This window comes from Lepisosteus oculatus, chromosome 23 (assembly GCF_040954835.1).
Source record: "Lepisosteus oculatus isolate fLepOcu1 chromosome 23, fLepOcu1.hap2, whole genome shotgun sequence".
NCBI lineage: Eukaryota > Metazoa > Chordata > Actinopteri > Semionotiformes > Lepisosteidae > Lepisosteus > Lepisosteus oculatus.
In genome coordinates this window covers 11,266,165-11,290,505 of record NC_090718.1, presented here as the reverse complement: position 1 = coordinate 11,290,505, position 24,341 = coordinate 11,266,165, and the positions used below count along the sequence as shown (strand labels likewise).

The 24,341-nt window shown below is 41.4% G+C and overlaps 5 long non-coding RNA genes across 8 annotated transcripts; 2 read left to right on the top strand and 3 right to left on the bottom strand.

The window, feature by feature from the left end:
- Window positions 1-539: 539 nt before the first annotated feature.
- On the bottom strand, window positions 540-1,380 carry LOC107075596 (uncharacterized). Its single transcript, XR_001477108.2, has 3 exons — window positions 1,304-1,380; window positions 983-1,079; window positions 540-746 (listed from the first exon to the last, which is right to left on the bottom strand). It is a non-coding gene; the product is annotated as an uncharacterized lncRNA (long non-coding RNA).
- Window positions 1,381-2,516: 1,136 nt separating this feature from the next.
- On the top strand, window positions 2,517-4,386 carry LOC107075597 (uncharacterized). Of its 2 annotated transcripts, none has more exons than XR_011183273.1 (4): window positions 2,517-3,230; window positions 3,368-3,419; window positions 3,654-3,710; window positions 4,138-4,386. It is a non-coding gene; the product is annotated as an uncharacterized lncRNA (long non-coding RNA). The 2 variants fall into 2 exon arrangements; XR_011183272.1 differs by having other exon boundaries at window positions 3,368-3,431.
- An 11,584-nt stretch (window positions 4,387-15,970) lies between these two features.
- On the bottom strand, window positions 15,971-16,888 carry LOC107075595 (uncharacterized). The gene is made up of 3 exons (XR_001477107.2): window positions 16,780-16,888; window positions 16,461-16,555; window positions 15,971-16,196 (listed from the first exon to the last, which is right to left on the bottom strand). It is a non-coding gene; the product is annotated as an uncharacterized lncRNA (long non-coding RNA).
- On the top strand, window positions 16,193-19,848 carry LOC138224820 (uncharacterized). 3 transcript variants are annotated; one of them, XR_011183270.1, is made up of 5 exons: window positions 16,193-16,689; window positions 18,584-18,711; window positions 18,852-18,915; window positions 19,138-19,193; window positions 19,617-19,848. It is a non-coding gene; the product is annotated as an uncharacterized lncRNA (long non-coding RNA). The 3 variants fall into 3 exon arrangements; XR_011183271.1 differs by lacking the exon at window positions 16,193-16,689 and having other exon boundaries at window positions 18,573-18,711; window positions 18,852-18,903; XR_011183269.1 differs by lacking the exon at window positions 16,193-16,689 and having other exon boundaries at window positions 18,573-18,711.
- Window positions 19,849-20,783: 935 nt separating this feature from the next.
- Window positions 20,784-21,950, bottom strand: LOC138224552 (uncharacterized). The gene is made up of 3 exons (XR_011183040.1): window positions 21,897-21,950; window positions 21,703-21,753; window positions 20,784-21,140 (listed from the first exon to the last, which is right to left on the bottom strand). It is a non-coding gene; the product is annotated as an uncharacterized lncRNA (long non-coding RNA).
- Window positions 21,951-24,341: the final 2,391 nt, after the last annotated feature.

The window sequence follows — 24,341 nt, the reverse complement described above, 5'->3', positions numbered from 1 at the left end:
CCATTTCTACACAGAGCACTTTACAATTAACATTGGAGGCTCTTGTCCTTCCTGCCTTTAGCTGCTCAGCAATCTACATGTTAACAGAACTGGGATCTGAGCTGGATCTGCCAGCAGTAGAGTTCAAGGCTGGAGCTGCTCTTCCAGATCTTTATCATTGCCAGCAACAGTTTGGGCAAGAGAAATATTTCCCAAAAGAGGACTGCAGGATTACGAGTGTATTTTACCAGAATTATGATGCAAGATCATTTTGTAAGCAAGCAGGTGCTTGTTCACAGGCAGCATCCTTTTGTGCATATACAAGTAACTGGGGTTTTACAGTCAAGAAGCTGATGCAGTACATAATAAAGAGGAAGATAAAGCACCTAACTTCATGACCGACGGGCACCGTGAACAGCTTGCAGCGACAAGAGAAGTAGCTGTAGGCTCTTTAAAGAGATGGGAAGATCGCACATGGAAACTCGCTAGTCCTAGATGAGGTAACCCCGCTACAGATACACGAACCACTTCCCCCTCGAAATTCAGTCATTAAGAATGAATCCTGGAATACATTAGTTTATTGAAAAATTAAACAGCAGTACAGGCGTAACGAATCCAGCCGTTATTAGTCGGTATTGAACATCGCTCAGGCGGTCCGCAGTCTGGAGCCCCGGGAGAGGAAACGCTGCTCTTTCAGGACACAGCCGGAGAGACGGTGGGTAACCTGGGACCGCGAGGTGAGTCCGGCTGCTCTCCGGGATCAACTACTGCTTGAACACAGGAGAGAAAGCGTTTCACATTTTAATACCTTTAGTCACAAATTGCGGCCTCTCGCCATAGCCGATACAAAGGTAGCACCACTTCTTGAAGGCACAAATAAGCGGCTTATTCGTAGGGAGAAACGTCAACCGGTTCCGAGATTTCTCCAAGTACAAACACAAAGCTCTTTTAACTTGAAGCCAAGAGGCAAGATAAGCAAAGCACAGACCAATCGGTTTCTCACATCTTTGAATTCGCCGCTCATCTCCCCAGTTTCACGCTTCACGGGAGCTCTGCGCTTCGGCCTTCAGACGGTTGTAGAGGACAGGAAGGCTGGGGAGCTGGAAAGGAGAAACTGCATTAGAGACCTGTCGAAACACGAGCAACGTACCTGGCCAAGCATTAAAACATAGCTCGCACTTTTGAATGGTATAACATTTTCACCCTTTTACAAGTAGGAAAGTTGTTGGCTTAGCTGTAACTTTTTTTTTTTAATGCAAGATCATTTTATTTATTACTCTGTAGCTCAGACGCTTCCTGTCATTTAGTTTGGAACTGTTCCCACCTTAATAGGAAGATGCTCTTTATACAAGTTTCTGTTACATAAACAAAACATCGCGGATCTTTCCTCCTACTCCAAAGCTGCTATTTAAAGGGAACAATTTTTAAAGGAGACTAATTGAAGCTCGATACAAGATTAATCACACCTGGCTTCTGGATTTTAATTCATTAGAAATGTCCAAAACACTGACTGGATCCTGGAGTTGGCCGTCTCCGCTTTGAAAACGCAGTCTTTCAGACGCAAGTAATTTGGAATACAATCCCACTCCATACTTTTAACATAGCCACTGATGAAGTAACCTTATTCAAACTTCAATTGAATATTTACGACTTATTTATTCGTTTTCAATTCAAAATACTTTATTCATCCCCAGGGATTCAGATCATGAATAGTGAAAGGTTAGAAATTAGCGTCATTGCGTCAGAAACAGTTTCGGATTTTTTTAAATCTTTGGATCAAGCAGTAAGAACTGCTACTGTTTGACAGTCAATCTCAACTGTGATCACTGTACTGTACATAACTCATTGACAGTGGTACCCCAACAATGTACACTGTCTATAAACCTGTATACGCAGTGTATAACACTATAGTTTTGATTACTTTAAATTAATCAAAATTAATTTACACATCTCTTAGAGATTAGAATTATGAATTAAACCCCTAAATACCTGGCGCGCACTGTTTCTGAAGGTTCAGTGCCAGCCGTCTGATATTCATAGACAACATTTTTACCACCTGCACTCTTGCATTTGACTATAGTAATTGTATCTTATAGTATATTAATAATAGTATATAAAATAACAATAAAAGGATCGATATGATATCCATTGATTACAAAACGAGTTATTACATCATCACTAGTCTGTGAAATATAAATTTATCATGTCGTGACACCGACTGATTTTTTTTTAAAGTTGTCTTTAGAAACATTTCAGCATTGTGTTTAAAAAAATAAAAAACTAACATTTTAGTCTCTCAGACTTCACGTCTGACTCATGACATACAGGCTCCTCCAACTCTACTGCTAATTTTAATACTTTATTTTTCACTGTCGTTCGAAAGGTTAATCATGTCCAGTCGCAAAAAACCTAGAAAAATACATTACAAAGGCGTCTCAGTAGGCTTAATGCTTGAAAAGCGAGCAAACAGGGGGAACTGTCTCGTCTCAAAGCTGTGACTAGGGTTAAGACTGAATAAGAGAGTTACATGGCCGATCTTTAGCGTGGCCGGCCTGGTGGCTCCGTGGGCTAACCCATCGGGCACTTTCTAAAGTCCAGACAATTGGATCGACTCCCAGAGACGCTGGGGAGTTAAAGACGAGCCCCGAGCCTCCCCGTCAGTCTGAGATCTAAGCCCCGGGTGTAGCTCTCGTGCTGTCGGGGTGAGTTTGTGTAGGTGGCTGTTCTCTACCACGCCGGCCGTTTTGGGGGGTTCCATTTTCGGGGCCCTCCAAAACAAGGAAAATGGGGGGTTTAAGTCCTTTATGAATGAATAGTAATGAACGGAATTCTAAAAAGCAGCCCCTTATACCACTGAGACACCTGCAGGACGGGTGTGGCACTAGCAGTGAAAGAGAGGTGCAGTCCTAACTAGGAGCGGCAGGGGTCCCTATCCAGCACATTCCTCTTGATTCGGTCAGCTGGCCGCAAGCTAGAAGTTCCCGTCGAGCACAGCCTCGTAGGGGAGTGTCACTGTTTTAGGTTTTCTGAGAATCCTTAGACGACAAATGCTTTATGTATGATCTGGTGAGTTGAAGTTTCTGTTTATCTCCAGTAACGTCAGTGTTGAAGCCCTTGTAACAGAATCCGCAGCTGTCCGTCAGGACCGGAGCCCGCCTCCAGAGTGACCTTCCTCAGCGGACACGCCCCGTCCACCTGTTCCACAGGTGCGCTCGGCAAGATGGCGGCGGGACGAGCTGGGGCGGCTCGAGGTGCGTTTGCGTTTTATTTCGAATTTTCTGATTTTAAGTGCAAAAAAATCAAATTTCACTTTGGGGAAAGCAAGATGAAAAGTATTTTGTTGCTACTGTTGTTAATTGTTATGTTTTTTCTTTTCTTTGTGTTTTAGGACGCCGAAATGAGTGTCCTGTCCGTTGGAGCGTGCTCTCGAAGTTTGAAAAGTTTGTATAAAGGTTCTTATACTATCATGCTTTGTACTTTCATTGTATGTTTTTAAAACATGGTATCTCTAGGTGTCTGGGGCTGTAGTTGTTCTTCTAATATTAACTTTTTAAAGTCCTTAGCTGTGTAATGTCCTTTGGCGGATTGGGGCTAAAAGAACGTTTTTCGTTCCGAAATGATACAAATATTGTCAAGATTAAACGGATTAATTCGTTAGGTTTTTATTTCTCCAGGTGCCAAAAGGATTTCAAGAACGGGATACCAGTTATGAAAAGTGTTTTTTTTTAACGGTAAGTAATATTCCAACCTTCCGCTTTTCTATTAATATTTGTGTAACTTGTTAAGACGACACATTTTGCCTGCTTTTCACACATTTTTACCCGGAACAGGCATATATTAACTACATTGCTGCTTTTCGTTTCGTTGTGCTTTTGTTGAACGGAAAAAGCAAACTCTTAAGACGCTGGTTCTTCAACGGAATTGAATTCTTATGTGGCTGAACGTATGTTCTGGAGTTTTTTGGAGTAGCGGGACAGGGATCTATCTTTGCTTTCTCATTTAATCTGTTGTTTTCTCATTGCATTTCATCGTGTTTATATACATATATATATATTCAAGCACCACGTTTAAATGTTTAACTTTTATTTAGCACATCAAGTGAATCCATTCTGCAAAGCCCGTATTTTGTTAACTTGGTGTTTTTTCTTTTGTCTTCAGTTCTGCGGCTCCTGATCCTCAGCGCTCCGTCGATCTCGTTTCCACTCCAGCAACTCGTCGTGCATTGGCAAGTTATTGTTGACAATGTGTACTTTTCCTTAAATTTTATTTTTGAGAACAGTGACTGTAATGTACCGATTCAGTGTTGTATCTTGATCTTAATGTCGTTATGTTGTTAAACTGTTCCCTGTTGACTGCTGCTACTGTATGTGCTGTGCATTCTGAAATAAAAAAAAACGTTGCTTTGCATTTTCTGAAATGTCTGCTATTTTTTCAAGGTGTGTTGGAAGGGTTTGCTCTGGGCTGGTGTCTCACTTCTGTAAGTTTTTGGCTGCAAAATCTGGAGAGAGCAATCAGTTTCTGAGAAGCGATGCGATGGGTTGTTTTGTACTTTGCGCCACGGCCGCAAGGGGACACCCTATCGCATCGTGACTTGGAAACTGCGGGGGCTACCCCCTTTTTAAGTCGCTCCAGATTTTCCCGCCTTTTTAGATAGTCTCTGGGGGGTTAGGGTCCCTAGGAGGGAGCCGAGGTACAGCCCCTGGGGGAGGAGAAGGGAGGGAAGCTCTAGCCAAGCCCCCTCACTCCCAGCTGGAGGTGGCTTTGGCCCGAGAGAGAGGAGGCACCCAGGGCGGACTCAGCCTATCAGTCACAGCTTGCAACCAACAGACTTCTAAGTCCACACCAGGAGCCCTGCCTCTCTGCAGGGACCTAGGCCATCACCAACCTGCCTTCCCCTGCTGCTGGGAGTGAGTGGGCTTGGCTAGAGCTGCAGTCAATCACCCAGCCCCTCTCTCCAAAAAGAGGAGTAGACGGGGCTGGGTTTGATTGATGGGAGGAGACCACGCCCTGCAAGAGCCCCGGTATATACTAAGTTTTTTGGCGGGAAAATCTGGACAGACTTAACAAGGGGGTAGCCTCTGCAGTTTCCAAGTCACAAAGCGATAGGGTGTCCCCTTGCGGTCAGTGACAACAAGGAAAAAACAGCCCTTCGCATTGCTTCTCGGAAACTGTTAGTAAAGTCTCTCCGCCAAAAAACTCACCAACACCGGGGTTTTTCAGGACCAAGGGTGTACGGAACTCTGCATGAGAACAGAAACAACAAAACACATCAAACTCCAATCAACAATTTATTGAGCGAAAGTTGCATACAAAACAAAGCATTCCAGTACGAGCGATGCACAGATTCGAAATGAAAATTAACACCTCTTAAATTACAAAGCGTCAAAGCAAGGCTATATTAACACTAAAGACTTTTTACAAGTAAGCAGAGTACAAAAACATTAACATGCAACATTAAACAACGCATGCCAATACATACGACAGATGCACAGGATCTGAAGTGAAAAGTAACATGGATTTAAATGACAAAATGTCAAAGCACGGATACATTTACGCTAAATGCTTTTACAAGTAAAAAGGGTACGAAAAGAGTTGCACGCAACTACATGGAAAAGCACAGAAACATACGGCACGTTACTGGTTCTCCAAGGAATCTGTCGAGGCAGCGACCAGAATGAAGACCGGAACTTTGTTGAATTTCCTGCAAAACAACAGAAATCCGTATTAGCTGAGCTTCGAATAAAGCGCTTAGCCTGGGTAACGGGGCATGTTCCTGTTTAACAGGGTATTGAAGTGTGTAGAGCACTGAAGCAAAATACAATCAATACAGCTACATGTGTCGATTAGACAGAACTACCACATTCTATTGTTTTTCTTCCATTCTGGTTAGCATGTTCTTTTTCTGAAAGAACTGAATTAACGCATGAGAAACGAATCCATATCTTTATAAGCTCTTTAATTTGAATGGTTGTGAAGCAATTTGGAAGCCCAAACGGTTTTTTCTAAATCTGTATTTTGCGCATCGAAAAAGCAAATGTGATCGCAGTTTTAGCAGAAATTGCTTTCAATAAACAGCAGGCCGATATTTTTTGTTTTGTCGCTTCAGAACCGTCTCTGCCTTGGAGAAATCTAATCTAATACTGCCTAGCCTGAGTCTCCTTTTCAAAAGGTGCATCACGTTTTCCAACAATTATCGGGAGGTGCAGTATATTGTGTACTTCAATATGATACGTGTGAAAGAATGAAAGAGTTTCTACTTACATAGATAATTGCAGCACCTGAGCCAAGTATGTCCTTCCCGAAGACGCCCAACTGGAAAACACAATAACACATTAAGAAGATCAGTTAAAGATAATTTAAAACAAGTTTTCTTATAAGCTAACACCAAGACATATAAAACAGAAAATATTTCAATAAGATGCGTGTAAGGAAATAAATAAAATATTTATACTTTAATACTCCAATTTCTTTAGTGCGAACCTTTAGTGCGAATGTCTCTTGCCCGTAGATACTAAGCTGAAAACACACAAAAAAGCAGAATTTAAAATTGAAAGACCATTTAAACTGAGAAAGTATTCTTTGCAAGTGAAATGTTTATCACGAATATAAGCACATAATCACCTACCATACTCTGGATTATAATGAAAGAACTACAATTCTGAATTGGCTATTTTCGGACTTGGATAATTGCACACGCTTAATTTTGTGAACAGAGGTGTTTGATAAAGATTAGGATAAAGTAACTCACAAAAAAAAGCCAATTCAAATGTCTTTACGGCTACAACAGAGCTTTTCTTCGGTGTAAAAGAAATATGTTATCTGTGTAAAACAAGTGGCTTCTTAAAAACAAGAGAATCGGGGGAGAAGACATTAAAAATACAATTTAGCCCCTATCGAGAATACTTGTTTTACCCCTTTCTCCTGTGAGGTGTAGACTACATAACTACATTAGTTAAATTTTATTTACATTCAAATACAAACGAAAAATTAAAAATAACCACAGAAAACGCGGAACAAACTCACCCAGCTCCCTTCTCTCTCGCAGAAGCCGGCGAACAGGTGTGCGGGGCGTGGCCTGCGAGAGATGTCATTCGAGAGGGCGTGGCTACAGCCTGACGTTGCAGGTCGCTTTTTTTTTTCTTGACTTTTCCAAAACGTGCGGAAGCAATCAAGCACGTTTTCAGAAGTACCTATTAGTTACAAGTTTCAAAATCCTTTTTTTCCTATGGCCATCAGGTATATTTAATCCTCATGAGTATTTGAGGGCCTCAGGAATATGAATGAGAGTTTAGAAATATGGCGGTGAGCTGTGGGGTAAAATGTTTACAGCAGGACACCTACAGTTCTGTAACCTGATTGATCTTAACACTGCACCAAGAAGACATTTTTCCACTCTAAACATTTATCACACACTCAGTTTAGTACCTTTGTACTTCTAATTAGTCATGCAGCAGATGTGTTCATGTAAGAAATTACTAGGACATGAGGATCCATGTTGCATTGGATCCATGTTGCAGTATTGCAACATGGATCCAATACTGTCCTCCAATAAGTGAGAGGACAGTATTGGACCCATGTTGACCTTTTGGTTACTGCTCTCAGTTTTGTATTGTCATGTAGAAATGACTCAAAAGAAGACAAGCAGTTGGTTTCAACAAAATCGTTGGAAAACCTGTGCCATTCTCCCACAACCATTTGTGTAAAGAGCTAGAGATGATGGCTACACTGTTTAAACCAGATGAACCCACCATTCCTACCTGGTGTGAGATGACAAATTTCCTGAAAAGGTCCAGAGCAGGATCAGTGTCAGAGCCAGAGGATCACAGACTCTGCGAGAGACTCAGGCGGAGACTCCGGAAGCTGCTGAAATCCGTAGGGAGCAAGAACTACCTCAAAGAAAGCTGGCTGATGGCAAAGATGTGTGAGCTCTTCAGTCATGATTCCCTGAGCTCAATAAGCTTCAGCTTTAGACCTCCCCCTCTGGCTACTTCCTTCCAAGGTATCTTGGAATACATAGCACGGTATCTCCTATAGCATTCCTTGAGTTTCTGTCCCCAAAGAGAGGGGATGTATAAACATTTTGGAGGAAGATGTTCATGGTCCATTTCCCGTCCCCAGCTTTTTTCAAATGGTGGAAGCAGACAAAGGAGTTAATTAATAATGGGTTGTGCCTGAGTAGGGGAAACCAGGAGAAAACAATGATGATGCCACATTTTCAGGGGAAAAAGGATTTACAGAAATCAAAGGATGAAAATGAAAACTTATAGGTGATGGGGTTGTTTGAGTACATGAGGAAAAAACAAAACCATAATCAGAAACAAATAAGATGTTATTTCAGACTCTACTGATGATTCGAAACAGTCAGCCTGCTAGTTTATTTAAACTCCTACTTACCAAGCAGAAGGACCAGTTCTGATTGAGAATGGAAGGAGGGTGTTCAAAAGGAAAAAAACAGTTACACAATCATCAGCCAATAGATGGCATAAAAAATATTGGAAGGCAAATAATATTTCTCAAAGTAATGCCTCAATCTATTTTGTAAACTGAAATTACAACGATCTCATCAGTCATTACTATTTTAAATATGAAGGACACTATTTGCAAAGCCTGTTTTTATAGTGGGTCTGCAGCACTGACCTCCTTTTAGTAAGACATCAGCTGAGAACTCCATTCCGATCATAGGAGGCATTGACATCCTCTGATGCAGGTATTAAAATCAGATTGAGTTCTGAAGTGATTTAAGATATATTCTCTGTATGTATAAAGAAATATCTAATTAGAAATAATTAATTCACTATCTTTCACTCAAACTTTTTCTGAAATAGACTGAGGATACTGAAAAGTTTAGAAAGAACACGCTTCTAATATTGTTCAAGGAAAAGTTCTTCAAACAATGCTGTAGTGACCCTAGAAGGCTGTTACAGGAAACTTGCATTTTGGCTGAAGCCCAGGCTGTGCTGTTTCTCTGAGTCAAGATGGTTTCTGAGCAGGCAGGGAGTTTCGAAGCAGGTGTACATTATTGAGCTAGACACACCTGGGCATTCCACATGAGAGCTTTTGGGAAAGGTTATAATGGAATTACTTGGAAATGCAGTAAGCGATGTTGTCTAGGAGGGAGTGCCCCATGTGCTGAGGTGGTGTGTGTGCACCAGATCATGGGTAAATTCCATTGGGGTGGGTTGAAGTTGTGCAGTAAATTGCTTTTGCAGAACTTCTGTTCGGTGATGATCTGTTCAGATGTTGAGGGTGTTGCATTCAAAACGAAGCAATGTGGACAAGGTGTGTTTAATGTTTCAATATTTTAAATACTTGCTTTAGATCAGGGTTAGCTGGCTGCTCTTTTGTACTGCCCCTGGAGGCAGTACATTCTTAAGCACAAGACTGAGCGTTCTGCAAAACTGAGGCTTTGTGAGTGTGTACAACACCTTGCATTGAACCATCTGTTCAGGTGGGAAGAATGGAGCCCGGCAGCTAAAGCTCTACAAGAGGAATGGGACATCCTCAACACTGGGTCTGTAAAGGGGAACAAAGATGTCTGGTTTGTATGGTGATCCTCTGACCTGTCATGTCTTTGACCCTGATCCTGTAACAACTGTACCATGTCGGTGCAATAAAATAAAGGTGTCACTGAAGTCTCTCTGGTATACTACTACTACCTTCAATGAATTGTCCTCTGGTGTTATGGTAGCACTGGATAATCTCCAATGTTTTATTGATCTGAAGATCAATGGGAGGACAGTAATTGAGGATAACAGTATCTTCAGGGATAGCTTTTCTTAGGTAACAGTGCCATTTTGAGGAACATTGCTATATTGTAATAAGTATAATGAGGGAATGTTGGGGATATTTACTGCTTAGGTCTTAACAGACAAATCACACCGTGAACTGACCAAGGAGCTTCAGTTATGCAGTTGTCACACCAATACTGGACAGATAAAATATCCTGAGGCTGTAGATGAACACTAGTATTGACAGGACCAGGGTAGCACAGGCTTATCAGCGCTGCTAGAGCTCAGCAGCCAAGGTGACAAGCTGGGAGCTGACAGGGTTTCCTGGCTGGAATTGGTCTGTTCCCACCACAGCTGCAGGGCAGTTTCCTTCTTCAAAGATGCAGAGTAGCTTACCATGCATTTCCAAACAGTGTAAAGACCCAGCCCTGCAACCCCACCATAAGCTGCCCCAGTGACCTTCAACTCTTTGAAGATCTGTTTCCTGCAATATGCTGGACTAGAGCCGGGATCTCCTACCTCATCCAGAAGAACATCGACTGAGGCAGTGTTCCAAGTCACCCTCTGTTAAACTAGGAGCACCTGGGAAAGTTATTGTGCTGTTTATGTAATTTGTTCACTCACTGATAAGATCTCCTTACCTTTCTGGGTCTTCTGTTTTTTTTCCATCGACTCTTTCAGAATTTCACATTTACTAACCTGCATTGGTTAGTGCAGGTCCTGCAATGATCACTTAGTAATAAATTATAGAACCTGCTGAGCTCAGACTCCCCAAAAGCAGGGTTGAGAGAGTCTCTGCTTAGTCTAGAGCATACACAGTTTTGTTACTGAAGTGCATTTTTTGAGTACAACTATTTTAATTTATTAGATGTAATTGCTGTCTGGTACATGGCAAAATTACCGTTCTTCTTGATATATTTTGTATAAATAATTCATGTAGTTTGCATTTTGGAGGTGTGCTGGAGGCAGGCATGTAGTTACTATGTAATACTATGCATTATTGTCACACATGCAGACATGTCTTTAGAAATACTTGTAGAGCTGAGCTGTACCTCAACATTACAGGACCTCATCTTCATTTTTTTAAAGGATTTATCCTACTGCAGTCATTTCACCACTGCGCAAAAGAAGTACAAGACTAAGTCCTTTTCTGTAGATTAGTGTTTGCCAAACAATGCAGCAGTACCTGGTGAGATGCACCAACAGACCCTCTAATAGGTACAGAAATGAGAAATTAAATAAATGGGAAATATTAAACGGCCCAGGTTGTTAGTCTAGACAGGTATCTCACCAGGATTCTGGGGTTAACCAACACCCTTTAATCGTTAGGGACCTTGCTTAAACTTATCATCCAAATGATCAAATCTTTTTGGGATAAGATGGAAAAACGACACCAACAGGTCTCTCTCACCCAACACAACAATTGCAGAAACAGAATAGATTTCCAGTTTCTGTACCAGTCCTAAGTAGGCTTAGCCTTGCTTAATAAAAGACCAAACTACAAGGTTATTTTCCAGATCTGCTTCCTTACTGAAAAGGTGAGGAGATTTTACTGGGCTCAGCTCAGAAACCACATGCCTAGGTCTGTTGTCAGCTGGGGGAGGGAGCTGAAGTACATGTACTTCCTATTGATCAGTTGTTCATACAGTATACTGAAGAGCAATTCCTATTGGTCGATAAGAGGAGGCATCTTTTCAATTCCAATTGGCCAGACATAAGGAGCTGAGCAGCCAATCATATCGGTGACAAGACTAGATGACAATCTTGATACACTTCTCTATGAAAGTAGAGAAAGTAGAAGTTCCTGAAAGTATAGACCTGGTAGGATAAAAAAAATACACACACATTTTGCTCAAAATAAATAGAAGGCAACTCTCTAACCCATGAATAACTTTTACATCTTCATAAAAGCATTAAAATGACCACAAATTAGTTAGGCAGAGCCCTTATAACTATCATGTTTGACAATAGAATCCACCTTTAACAAATACTGTGTTCAATTGAGCTGCTAAAAGAGCTGTGTGTTTCGTCGTGTGTTGCAGTGATCTAGAGGTGTGGTCGCCACAGTGTGTACAAACAACACATAATTTGAACTCAGTCTTTGTTATTGAGCTCGCTGAAACAGGAGTGTCATAGATTTCTCTGAGACTTTTAACCACAGATGGCAGAACAGAGGTACATCAACATAGATCGCCGCAATGACATCTATAGTGGAACAAGACACAGGTGTTCTCCTACCTGCAGGTCATATAAATCGAACCCAGAGATGGCAGAGAGTAGAAAGTACAGTGCTTACTGAAGCCAAGCTGCACATAAATTACATTTGACTGTATTCGGTGAGTATATGATTTCCCATTTGGAAAAGGACATAAAGGGATTGTGTTGGAAGCAAAAAAGGTAAAGAGATAAGCAAGAGACCCTCAAATAGTATAAGACAGTTATAGACCAAATTAGAGTCACCAGACCTGGAGCTCCCCATCTGTTTCTTTCACAACTAGCCATGCCATTGGAGTTTAGGCAGGTGTTTGTAGCTCTTATATTCCTACTGATGCTAAATATAAAACTGCCTCTGAAATTATTTACAGTTATATTCAAGATCTTAAATAATATGCCCCGAAATTAATTCTGGGAGTGTAACTGGCTGTTTGCTTCAGACTAATTATTATCAATACTTAAAAGGCTACACAAAAGGTTCTAGAACATTAGATCTCTGTTATTGAAATATTAAGAATGCCTATAAAGATCTTATCAAACCACTGACAGGATGATCTGATCTGTTTGCCTATTACCATTGTACCGACAGAATTTCAAAACAGTGAAGCCAAAGACCAGACTTATGCATGCGTTGGAGCATGAAAGAGTAACATCTGAAGAAGTGGGGAGTCTGTTTTTGCAAATAAGTACTCAAAAATCAATGGGCCTGGAAAATCTGGGAGGCAATACTTTGCAGAAATGTCCTCAACAACTTAGTCCTGTATTCTGTTAACTTTCCCAAAAGGAACTGGAATATTTACAGTTCTGAGTTTGTGGAAGACATCTGCAGTGATACCAATATCTAAAAGAACAAAACCTGTTGAATAACAAGATTTCCATCCTGAAAACTTAAGTTTAATTTCAAAGAAATGTTTTGGACAAAAGTTCTGCTCCATCTTCATTTGGCCAACAGTGTCCTCAAGGTCCCTTAACCGTTTGTGTACAGGGTGAAACAAGCAGTGGAAAGTGAGTCTCTTGCCTTGTTAAGTCAAGTATTAAAGCATTTAGAAACCTCATCATCGTATGTGCACATACAGGACGTTTTGTTACTAATTAACACTATTCAGGCATACAGGTTGATAGTGAAGATTCTGGATATAGGAGTACATCATACACTTACAATTTTCTTACTCATTGGGAACAGTATGTATGAGCGATCCTGGGGAAGTCTCTCATCATCAGCACCAGCGCAGGGGTAACCCAAGGCTGTGTGCTGTCCCCATTGCTTTTCACACTGTACACTGGTGATTGTGATGATACAATTACACACAGGAGATACAGTAAATCCTTTTTCTAATTGGTGTCAGGATAAGTTTTTAAACACAAAACAAAGGAAATGATCATTGAATCCAGGAAGAAATGTTCCTTTCCTCTGAACTCTGTAACTCTGAATGGAACAGATAGTGAAACAGTAAATGAATATAAATACCTTGGCACTCTTATTGATTGTAAAATAACTTGGATCGCCAATACAGAGGCAGGGTATTTAAAGATGCAGCAAAGGTGGTATTTCCAAAGGAACGTAAGGAGTTGTAATGTAGACAGCACAATGTTTGACACTATTTGTCAGTTTGATTCCAGGTATTTTAAGCTTTAGTATTCAGAGCTGGGGCGGGGCCTTGTCCTGGCAGAACAGAAACAAGTTGAACAAAGCGATCAGGGCTGGTGGCAAGATTACCGGCACATCCTTGGACTCAAGAACATGTCTAATGGGGCGACATATTATTAATCTTGCACATAAAATCTTACATGTCCCCTGTCATTCATTGTTTTTAGATTATACTCCCCTATCCCCTAGATGGAGGTACCAGATCCCCTGTATAAAGACTAGGCAAGTATTTACTTCATTTCCACCTAAAGGCATCCAATTGTGGAGCAGTTAAAAGATCATTCAGAGGTAGGGTTCCTATTGTTATTGTTGGTATTTCAGACACTTTACTAGCTAGTTGTCTGTTTTTAATCTTATGATATAGGATCGAGCTCTGACTGAGCAATGTTGATTTGCATCATAGTATTGCACCTTTGTAATATTGTATTATTGTCATATATGTTGTATGTTATGTGCTCCTGATCAGCAAGACAAGCTGCCTTTGAGAAAATAAAGGTTATTTCACTCATTTCATTCATAGTACTCTGTAGAAGAGACTGAAAGAGAATGAAGAAATTGGAAAGATAAAATGGACTTAACAAGCATGCATACTGTAGTTTCTCTCTGAATTCAGGGTTTAATTATTAAAGAAAGGAATATAAGAAACGCCCAATTATAAGGCAGTTTATTTTATATTGGTAAGAAGAAAAGATTGAATCTATTTTTGAGGGAGAAAATTGAAATTTATTTTTCTAGCTTTGAGAAGAATTGTGTATTTTGATCCAGGAGAATTATCTGTTTTAGAGTGTTTTGGTGTCAGGTTTTTTTTTTTTTGTTATTGTGTTTTAATTTATCACAGTAGACCAGCTTCTGCCATACAGAGGCTATTTTTGAAATATATGCCTACCAGAAGGATCTGTTTTATTTTTCTGATTACTTTTCTCGCTCTGAAATGAAGACTTGTTTTTTTTAACTGTAATTTGCCTAAAGTGTGTTCTGGACTTGAGTTCTGTCTACCAACTGACCCAAAAGATGACTGAACTCTCACAGTATCATACTTTCATTTAGTTTTCATTGAATACTTAGTGAAACATATTACGAGGCTGTGATGGACTCGTCAGCAGTGGGATCAGGTCCTCCTCACAGATGAGTCACTCTTCAGCCTGTTCCACGCAGACGGGAGGGACAGAGTGTGGAGGAGGAGGTGTTGAGTTTCGGTTTTCCATCAGTATATATGTATGTGTATGTATCTGCAGTTAAACATGCTTCTGTACGTACACACTGTACTGTAGGTGTTCTGGGACAATGTAAACCGAGCCTGGAAAAGGCCAGTTATTGTCTGTGTAATGCAGAAGGATGTTGAATAGGTTAACCTTCACTTTTGAGAAATAAACCGATATAAAGGTTATAATGTTCAATATCAATTTACTACATTTAAATGGACATGCAATGGTTACATAAGCAGTTTAGGTTCTGAGTAGCCTTGTCACATAATGAAATTTGTTTTCATGTGCATCGATCGGAGAAATGATCCTGTTTCCATGGTTAATGATTCTCAGCACTAATGAGAATTGAGAAATACAATCACAGTAAGAGCAGTTACTTACATCATTAAGAGGGAGTTACAGTCGGTTGTGTGCAGGCTGGGAGTACTGTACAGATCTCTTTGGGGAACTGGACAGAGATACATATTGATTTACATTTGTCAAAAGTAGTGAACAGTATATTTTGTGTTAAGGAAGGGCCCCAGAGTTGGATTTCATGCACATTAAAAGTTAATTCCTTGAATATCAAAAGGATATTTTTTTCTCTTACTGAATGATAGTTAATGGTTGAAGAGTTGAGTACTTCTTTTCAGTATATACAGATCTTTAAAAGATCAACTGCTTCCATTGAGTCTGTTCTCTAAACCTCCACTTAAAAGGAGAACAGCGTTCAGAGCTGAAGTGTTGCACCATAGATCGTGGGTGTGTGTGTGTGTGACAGCACCACATAGGCCCATGATTAACTGTGTAATGCTGTTTCAGAGGACAGTCTGATTGGTTCCTAAAGTGCTGTGATCATCCCCCCTCCCCCATGATGTGCTCAGCCCCACGAAAGAAGTTCAAGCACCCCAACATATTTGCATTCTCAAGTTCCTGGCAACGACACATGAACCATTTCTACACACAGTACTTTGTAATTCGCGTTAGAGTCTTTTGTCCAAGAGCAGTATTAACAAGATTAAACGCTATCCAATTTAATGTGGAGATTCATTTTTTTAGATACATACAAGTAATGGCTGTATTTTACAGCCGAGTTGCAGGAAAGACGTCTGCGCAGTAACTACGCCAGAGGAAGACGAAGCACCCTTAACAGCCTGCAAGGGGAATATTAAAAAATAACCGGGAGGATAATCAAAAGTGGAGAAATTCACACAGCCTTTCAAAAGCAATCCAAGGACACGAGTTTATTGCAATAACTAAACAAGAGGAAACCGCATAGGAATAACCCGGCTGGCTGTTAATATCCAGTACTGAACATCGCTCAGGCGGTCCGCAGTCTGGAGCCCCGGGAGAGGAAGCGCTTCTTTCAGGACACAGCCGGAGAGACGGTGGGTAACCCGGGACTGCGAGGTGAGTCCGGCTGCTCCCCGGGATCAACTGCCGCTTGAACACAGGAGAGAAAGCGTTTCGCGTTCCAATACCAGTCTCAAGTGCAAAATCTCGGCCTCTTACCAAAGCCCATACAAAGGTAGCACCACTTTTTGAAGGCAGAAATAAGGTTTAGAAAAAGAGGGGGAGAAAAAAAAAAAAAGCTTGGCTCCATTTTCACGGGGTAATTCCCCCACCCAAGTACAGGCACACGACGTGCTTTCACGTTTAAAGAGTCTCGATAAGCAAGCAAAGCAGAGACCGGTCGGATTCTCTCACCTTTGAATTCGCCGCTCATCTCCACAGCTTCACGCTACACGGGAGCGCTGCGCTTCGGCCTTCAGACGGTTGTGGAGGACAGGAAGGCTGGGGAGCTGGAGAGAAGAAACTGCATTAAATGAGAGCCCTGCCGAAACACGAGGAACATACCTGACCAAGGTCTACAAACACAAACAGCTGGATTAAGGAGTAGCAAAAACGATACGTTGTAGTTCGCCCCCTGCTAGCGGTACGCAAGTTGTTGGTTTATTTTCAATTAATGTTTCTTTGAAAACTCGAATGAATTTTCAAAAATCCAGCGAGTTGCTTTCTTCCTTACTCTGAAGTTCAGATGCCTTCTCTCGATTACTTTTGAGCTATTCCTTCCCTAATACAAAGAGACTTTTGTCCGACATGATTTTCCTTTGGCTGCAAAACCCCTATATAAAGCTAAAGACGACATGCGCCTACCAGAACATTTTTTAAAGGAGACCAATTGACGGCTGATACGAGATGAATCACACCTGGCTTCTGGCTTTTAATTAATTAGAAACGTCTAAAACCCGGATTGGATTCTGGAGTTGGCCGTCTCCGCTTTGGAAATGGTCCTTCCCACGCAAGTAATTTGGAGTACAGTCCCACTCCACATTTTCAACTGAGCCGCTGATAAAGTAACTTTATTCAACTTTAATTGAACATTTAAGATTTGTTTTCATTTCAATTCAAAATACTTTATTCTTCCCCAGGGATTCAGCTGGTGAATAGTAAAACGTTAGAAATTAGCGCGATCCTTGCGTTAGAAACAGTTTCGGAATTCCCGTCTTTTAACAGTAAGAATTAAACTGCTACTGTCTGACAGTCAATCTCACCTGTGATTACTGTACTGTACATCACTCATTGACAGTGGTTCCTCATCACTGTACACTGTGTATATCCCTGTTTATACCTTTGTACCCAGTGAATAACAGTATATAGAATTCTCATGACTTTTTTAATTATTCAAAATAGTGCCAGCCGTCTGATATTCATAGAAAACGTTTTCTAACCACCTGCACTCTTTTCACTTGACTACAGTAACTCTCTTATCTTATTGAATATTGAATATTAGCTTCTTATATATAATATTAAGAGTGATGTGATTAGCCACTGATTGCAAAACTAGTTATTACATCCTTATCACTATTCTGTTTTCTATGCATACACTCGTTCCCATTCTATTTACGTGCATAGCTTTTGATTTTTTCATCTTTCATCTGAGGGAATAAAACTTAGATTTGGAACCTTGTCAAACGCCCATGGAAATATAAACAGATCATGTCGTGACAACTATTAGTATAAAGGAACTGAAGGGATACTCTACCCTAACACCAGCCGGGTCATAAAAACATTGAGAACAATTAAATCGTTCATGTAGTTTTCTAAAATGTTATCTTTAAAATTTTTCAGACATTTTAAAAAAAAAAACTTTACATTTTACCCCCTCTGACTGAACAGGGGGAACTGCCTCGTCTCCTAAGTGTGACTTGGCTTAAGACTGAATAAGAGAGTCACATGGCCGGTCCTTAGCGTGGCCGGCCTGGTGGCTCCGTGGGCTAACCCATCGGGCACTTTCTAAAGTCCAGACAATTGGATCGACTCCCAGAGACGCTGGGGAGTTAAAGACGAGCCCCGAGCCTCCCCGTCAGTCTGAGATCTAAGCCCCGGGTGTAGCTCTCGTGCTGTCGGGGTGAGTTTGTGTAGGTGGCTGTTCTCTACCACGCCGGCCGTTTTGGGGGGTTCCATTTTCGGGGCCCTCCAAAACAGGGAAAATGGGGGGTTTAAGTCCTTTATGAATGAATAGTAATGAACTGAATTCTAAAAAGCAGCCCCTTATACCACTGAGACACCTGCAGGACGGGTGTGGCACTAGCAGTGAAAGAGAGGTGCAGTCCTAACTAGGAGCGGCAGGGGTCCCTATCCAGCACATTCCTCTTGATTCGGTCAGCTGGCCGCAAGCTAGAAGTTCCCGTCGAGCACAGCCTCGTAGGGGAGTGTTACTGTTTTAGGTTTTCTGAGAATCCTTAGCCGACAAATGCTTTATGTATGATCTGGTGAGTTGATGTTTCTATGTATCTCCAGTAACGTCAGTGAAGCCCTTGTAACAGAATCCGCAGCTGTCCGTCAGGACCGGAGCCCGCCTCCAGAGTGACCTTCCTCAGCGGACACGCCCCGTCCACCTGTTCCACAGGTGCGCTCGGCAAGATGGCGGCGGGACGAGCTGGGGCGGCTCGAGGTGCGTTTGCGTTTTATTTCGAATTTTCTTATTTTAAGTGCAAAAAAATCAAATTTCACTTTGGGGAAAGCAAGATGAAAAGTATTTTGTTGTTGCTACTGTTGTTAATTGTTATGTTTTTTCTTTTCTTTGTGTTTTAGGACGCCGAAATGAGTGTCCTGTCCGTTGGAGCGTGCTCTCGAAGTTTGAAAAGTTTGTATAAAGGTTCTTATACTATCATGCTTTGTACTTTCATTGTATGTTTTTAAAATATGGTATCTCTAGGTGTCTGGGGCTGTAGTTTTTCTTCTAATATTAACTTTTTAAAGTCCTTAGCTGTGTAATGTCCTTTGGCGGATTGGGGCTAAAAGAACGTTTTTCGTTCCGAAATGATACAAATATTGTCAAGATTAAACGGATTAATTCGTTAGGTTTTTATTTCTCCAGGTGCCAAAAGGATTTCAAGAACGGAATACCAGTTATGAAAAGTGTTTTTTTTTACGGTAAGTTATATTCCCACCTTCCGCTATACTATTAATATTTGTGTAACCCGTTAAGACAACACGTTTTGCCTGCTTTTTCACACATTTTTACCCGGAACAGGCATATATTAACTACATTGCTGCTTTTCGTTTCGTTGTGCTTTTGTTGAACGGAAAAAGCAAACTCTTAAGACGCTGGTTCTTCAACGGAATTGAATTCTTATGTGGCTGAACGTATGTTCTGGAGTTTTTTGGAGTAGCGGGACAGGGATCTATCTTTGCTTTCTCATTTAATGTTTTTTTTCTCATTGCATTTCATGGTATTTATATACATATATATTCAAGCAGCATGTTTAAATGTTTAACTTTTATTTAGCACATCAAGTGGATCCATTCTGCAAAGCCCGTATTTTGTTAACTTGGTGTTTTTTCTTTTGCCTTCAGTTCTGCGGCTCCTGATCCTCAGCGCTCCGTCGATCTCGTTTCCACTCCAGCAACTCGTCGTGCGTTGGCAAGTTATTGTTGACAATGTGTACTTTTCCTTAAATTTTATTTTTGAGAACAGTGACTGTAATGTACCGATTCAGTGTTGTATCTTGCTCTTAATGTCGTTATGTTGTTAAACTGTTTCCTGTTGACTGCTGCTACTGTATGTGCTGTGCATTCTGAAATAAAAAAAAACGTTGCTTGTGTTGGTGTGTTGGAAGGGTTTTCTCTGGGCTGGTGTCTCACTTCTGTAAGTTTTTGGCTGCAAAATCTGGAGAGAGCAATCAGTTTCCGAGAAACGATGCGATGGGTTGTTTTGTACTTTGCGCCACGGCCGCAAGGGGACACCCTATCGCATCGTGACTTGGAAACTGCGGGGGCTACCCCCTTTTTAAGTCGCTCCAGATTTTCCCGCCTTTTTAGATAGTCTCTGGGGGGTTAGGGTCCCTAGGAGGGAGCCGAGGTACAGCCCCTGGGGGAGGAGAAGGGAGGGAAGCTCTAGCCAAGCCCCCTCACTCCCAGCTGAGAGGAAGACGGGCTGGAGGTGGCTTTGGCCCGAGAGAGAGGAGGCACCCAGGGCGGACTCAGCCTATCAGTCACAGCTTGCAACCAACAGACTTCTAAGTCCACACCAGGAGACCTGCCTCTCTGCAGGGACCTAGGCCATCACCAACCTGCCTTCCCCTGCTGCTGGGAGTGAGTGGGCTTGGCTAGAGCTGCAGTCAATCACCCAGCCCCTCTCTCCAAAAAGAGGAGTAGACGGGGCTGGGTTTGATTGATGGGAGGAGACCACGCCCTGCAAGAGCCCCGGTATATACTAAGTTTTTTGGCGGGAAAATCTGGACAGACTTAACAAGGGGGTAGCCTCTGCAGTTTCCAAGTCACAAAGCGATAGGGTGTCCCCTTGCGGTCAGTGACAACAAGGAAAAAACAGCCCTTCGCATTGCTTCTCGGAAACTGTTAGTAAAGTCTCTCCGCCAAAAAACTCACCAACACCGGGCTTTTTCAGGACCAAGGGTGTACGGAACTCTGCATGAGAACAGAAACAACAAAACACATCAAACTCCAATCAACAATTTATTGAGCGAAAGTTGCATACAAAACAAAGCATTCCAGTACGAGCGATGCACAGATTCGAAATGAAAATTAACACCTCTTAAATTACAAAGCGTCAAAGCAAGGCTATATTAACACTAAAGACTTTTTACAAGTAAGCAGAGTACAAAAACATTAACATGCAACATTAAACAACGCATGCCATTACATACGACAGATGCACAGGATCTGAAGTGAAAAGTAACATGGATTTAAATGACAAAGCACGGATACATTTACGCTAAATGCTTTTACAAGTAAAAAGGGTACGAAAAGAGTTGCACGCAACTACATGGAAAAGCACAGAAACATACGGCACGTTACTGTTTCTCCAAGGGATCTGTCGAGGCAGCGACCAGAATGAAGACCGGAACTTTGTTGCATTTCCTGCAAAACAACAGAAATCCGTATTAGCTGAGCTTCGAATAAAGCGCTTAGCCTGGGTAACGGGGCATGTTCCTGTTTAACAGGGTATTGAAGTGTGTAGAGTACCTAAGCAACATACAATCAATACAGCTACATGTGTCGATTAGACAGAACTACCACATTCTACTGTTTTTCTTCCATTCTGGTTAGCATGTTCTTTTTCTGAAAGACCTGAATTAACGCATGAGAAACGAATCCATATCTTTATAAGCTCTTTAATTTTAATGGTTGTGAAGCAATTTGGAAGCCACAACAGTTTTTTCTAAATCTGTATTTTGCGCATCGAAAAAGCAAATGTGATCGCAGTTTTAGCAGAAATTGCTTTCAATAAACAGCAGGCCGATAGTTTTTTTTTTTTGTCGCTTCAGAACCGTCTCTGCCTTGGAGAAATCTAATCTAATACTGCCTAGCCTGAGTCTCCTTTTCAAAAGGTGCATCACGTTTTCCAACAATTTTCGGGAGGTGCAGTATATTGTGTACTTCAATATGATACGTGTGAAAGAATGAAAGAGTTTCTACTTACATAGATAATTGCAGCACCTGAGCCAAGTATGTCCTTCCCGAAGACGCCCAACTGGAAAACACAATAACACATTTAGAAGATCAGTTAAAGATAATTTAAAACAAGGTTTCTTATAAGCTAACACCAAGACATATAAAACAGAAAATATTTCAATAAGATGCGTGTAAGGAAATAAATAAAATATTTATACTTACGTTAATACTCCAATTTCTTTAGTGCGAACCATGTCTTGCCCGTAGATACTAAGCTGAAAACACACACAAAAAAGCAGAATTTAAAATTGAAAGACCATTTAAACTGAGAAGTATTCTTTGCAAGTGAAATGTTTATCACGAATATAAGCACATAATCACCTACCATACTCTGGATTATAATGAAAGAACTACAATTCTGAATTGGCTATTTTCGGACTTGGATAATTGCACACGCTTAATTTTGTGAACAGAGGTGTTTGATAAAGATTAGGATAAAGTAACTCACAAAAAAAAAGCCAATTCATATGTCTTTACGGCTACAACAGAGCTTTTCTTCGGTGTAAAAGAAATATGTTATCTGTGTAAAACAAGTGGCTTCTTAAAAACAAGAGAATCGGGGGAGAAGACATTAAAAATACAATTTAGCCCCTATCGAGAATACTTGTTTTACCCCTTTCTCCTGTGAGGTGTAGACTACATAACTACATTAGTTAAATTTTATTTACATTCAAATACAAACGAAAAATTAAAATTAACCACAGAAAACGCGGAACAAACTCACCCAGCTCCCTTCTCTCTCGCAGAAGCCGGCGAACAGGTGTGCGGGGCGTGGCCTGCGAGAGATGTCATTCAAGTGGGCGTGGCCACAGCCTGACGTTACAGGTCGCTTTCTTTTTTTTTCTTGACTTTTCCAAAACGTGCGGAAGCAATCAAGCACGTTTTCAGAAGTACCTATTAGTTACAAGTTTCAAAATCCTTTTTTCCCCATTGCCACCAGGTATATTTAATCCTCATCAGTATTTGAGGGCCTCAGGAATATGAATGAGCGTTTAGAAATATGGAGGTGAGCTGTGTGGTAAAATGTTTACAGCAGGACACCTACTGTTCTGTAACCTGATTTATCTTAACACTGCACCAAGAAGACATTTTTCTTCTCTAAACATTTATCACACACTCAGTTTACTACCTTTGTACTTCTAATTAGTCATGCAGCAGATGTGTTCATGTAAGAAATTACAAGGACATGAGAAAGTTTAAGTGAGAGGACAGTACTGGATCCATGTTGCCCTTTTGGTTACTGCTCTCAGTTTTGTATTGTCATGCAGAAATGACTCAAAAGAAGACAAGCAGTTGGTTTCAACAAAATCGTTGGAAAACCTGTGCCATTCTCCCACAACCCTTTGTGTAAAGAGCTAGAGATGATGGCTACACTGTTTAAACCAGATGAACCCACCATTCCTTCTGAAGAGTGGGAACCTTCCTGGTGTGAGATGACAAATTTCTTGAAAAGGTCCAGAGCAGGATCAGTGTCAGAGCCAGAGGATCACAGACTCTGCGAGAGATTCAGGCGGAGACTCCGGAAGCTGCTGAAATCTGTAGGGAGGAAGAACTACCTCAAAGAAAGCTGGCTGATGGCAAAGGGGTGTGAGCTCTTCAGTCATGATTTCCTGAGCTCAATGGGCTTCAGCTTTAGATCTCCCCCTCTGGTTACTTCCTTCCAAGGAGTAGCAGTGGAACACCCTTCACTTGGTCGGTCCCATGAAAAGACCAGCTCTAATGTCTCATTTGCTTTACCGGCTAGCAGCAACCAAGGCTTCTACTCCTTAAGGACTTCCTTGCAGCTCAATGACTGTACTCGATCTCTCTAGCAGTCTCCCTGCTCCTAGACACCCCTGCAGGAGCCTCCTGCCTCCAGATGATTCACGGTGCCTCCTGCTCCTTCACCGTAGGCACTGCTCTGCTACTGACCAGGTCCTCCTCTAGCCGCTGACATCATCTCCCACCACCACCGGTCGGGGACTCACACAGCCTGGTGTGTCCAACGTGTCACTCGTACACTCAGACTCAACTCATTCATTACATTAAGTCAACAAATCTCAGACAATTAAAAAACATTTCACTTCCTAATGTGGAAGGTCATTTATTTTCTCAGTTTTGGGAAGCAGGTTGACTAGGTGCATGTTGAACAAAATTCGATTGATTCTTCTGTATAAAAGTGGCATTTCGGGATTGTCCGGCTGCCTGGAACTGGTAAGAGCAGTGGAAATGAAGAAGGAGAGCAACTGGATACACTGGGGAGGTATAAGGGAGCGATCGTTGACCTGGCAAGACATCTGGAATATTGATGTACAAGGGATCAAATTTCTGCTTTGCTGTTGATTAAGCTCTGCCCACAATAACCAGCCTCCATACAGGGGGCTGGTAGAGAGTACTAATTTCACACAGTGTGGACGACCTGCAAGTTTAGAGAATGAGCTCTCATTCTGTCAAGCAGGTCTGTCAGATGGGAGAAATAGGTGGCAACATGAACAGGTTCTCACACAGCTGGTAACTGGACTAGAGATAGCAAAGAGAAAGCCAAAACAACTTACCTAGTGCTCTTAGGTAAATATCAGTCCCTCATCCTCGAGTGTCAGTAGAACAGATGGAGAGTATGGAGTCTTC